Source organism: Taudactylus pleione, unplaced genomic scaffold (assembly GCF_031769625.1).
Source record: "Taudactylus pleione unplaced genomic scaffold, aTauple2 ptg000189l, whole genome shotgun sequence".
NCBI classification, from domain to species: Eukaryota; Metazoa; Chordata; class Amphibia; order Anura; family Myobatrachidae; genus Taudactylus; species Taudactylus pleione.
The window spans coordinates 4,223,003-4,225,225 of NW_028284591.1; positions in this window are offsets into that span (position 1 = coordinate 4,223,003).

Here is a 2,223-nt window from a genome sequence, read left to right on the forward strand (position 1 = left end):
GTGTGCGCAGTAGCCGCACGTGCATCAACAAAGTAGTGCCAAGCGTGCGCCTGTGTCATAAGTAAAGGGCCGGCTGGCTTGACCGTTAAGGGTGCTGTAACCCCCGAAAGTACACTCCAGTCCAAACCAAAAAAAATATTATTTTCTGTGTTTGTGAATTGTGTGCGCAGTAGTCGCACGTGCATCAACAAAGTAGTGCCAAGCGTGCGCCTGTGTCATAAGTAAAGGGCCGGCTGGCTTGACCGTTAAGGGTGCTGTAACCCCCGAAAGTACACTCCAGTCCAAACCAAAAAAAAAATTATTTTCTGTGTTTGTGAATTGTGTGCGCAGTAGCCGCACGTGCATCAACAAAGTAGTGCCAAGCGTGCGCCTGTGTCATAAGTAAAGGGCCGGCTGGCTTGACCGTTAAGGGTGCTGTAACCCCCGAAAGTACACTCCAGTCCAAACCAAAAAAAATATTATTTTCTGTGTTTGTGAATTGTGTGCGCAGTAGTCGCACGTGCATCAACAAAGTAGTGCCAAGCGTGCGCCTGTGTCATAAGTAAAGGGCCGGCTGGCTTGACCGTTAAAGGGTGCTGTAACCCCCAAGTACACTCCAGTCCAAACCAAAAAAAAAATTATTTTCTGTGTTTGTGAATTGTGTGCGCAGTAGCCGCACGTGCATCAACAAAGTAGTGCCAAGCGTGCGCCTGTGTCATAAGTAAAGGGCCGGCTGGCTTGACCGTTAAGGGTGCTGTAACCCCCGAAAGTACACTCCAGTCCAAACCAAAAAAAATATTATTTTCTGTGTTTGTGAATTGTGTGCGCAGTAGTCGCACGTACATCAACAAAGTAGTGCCAAGCGTGCGCCTGTGTCATAAGTAAAGGGCCGGCTGGCTTGACCGTTAAGGGTGCTGTAACCCCCGAAAGTACACTCCAGTCCAAACCAAAAAAAAAATTATTTTCTGTGTTTGTGAATTGTGTGCGCAGTAGCCGCACGTGCATCAACAAAGTAGTGCCAAGCGTGCGCCTGTGTCATAAGTAAAGGGCCGGCTGGCTTGACCGTTAAGGGTGCTGTAACCCCCGAAAGTACACTCCAGTCCAAACCAAAAAAAATATTATTTTCTGTGTTTGTGAATTGTGTGCGCAGTAGTCGCACGTGCATCAACAAAGTAGTGCCAAGCGTGCGCCTGTGTCATAAGTAAAGGGCCGGCTGGCTTGACCGTTAAAGGGTGCTGTAACCCCCAAGTACACTCCAGTCCAAACCAAAAAAAAAATTATTTTCTGTGTTTGTGAATTGTGTGCGCAGTAGCCGCACGTGCATCAACAAAGTAGTGCCAAGCGTGCGCCTGTGTCATAAGTAAAGGGCCGGCTGGCTTGACCGTTAAGGGTGCTGTAACCCCCGAAAGTACACTCCAGTCCAAACCAAAAAAAAATTATTTTCTGTGTTTGTGAATTGTGTGCGCAGTAGCCGCACGTGCATCAACAAAGTAGTGCCAAGCGTGCGCCTGTGTCATAAGTAAAGGGCCGGCTGGCTTGACCGTTAAGGGTGCTGTAACCCCCGAAAGTACACTCCAGTCCAAACCAAAAAAAAAATTATTTTCTGTGTTTGTGAATTGTGTGCGCAGTAGCCACACGTGCATCAACAAAGTAGTGCCAAGCGTGCGCCTGTGTCATAAGTAAAGGGCCGGCTGGCTTGACCGTTAAGGGTGCTGTAACCCCAGAAAGTACACTCCAGTCCAAACCAAAAAAAAAATTATTTTCTGTGTTTGTGAATTGTGTGCGCAGTAGCCGCACGTGCATCAACAAAGTAGTGCCAAGCGTGCGCCTGTGTCATAAGTAAAGGGCCGGCTGGCTTGACCGTTAAAGGGTGCTGTAACCCCCGAAAGTACACTCCAGTCCAAACCAAAAAAAAAATTATTTTCTGTGTTTGTGAATTGTGTGCGCAGTAGCCGCACGTGCATCAACAAAGTAGTGCCAAGCGTGCGCCTGTGTCATAAGTAAAGGGCCGGCTGGCTTGACCGTTAAGGGTGCTGTAACCCCCGAAAGTACACTCCAGTCCAAACCAAAAAAAAATTTTTTTCTGTGTTTGTGAATTGTGTGCGCAGTAGCCGCACGTGCATCAACAAAGTAGTGCCAAGCGTGCGCCTGTGTCATAAGTAAAGGGCCGGCTGGCTTGACCGTTAAAGGGTGCTGTAACCCCCAAAGTACACTCCAGTCCAAACCAAAAAAAAATTATTTTCT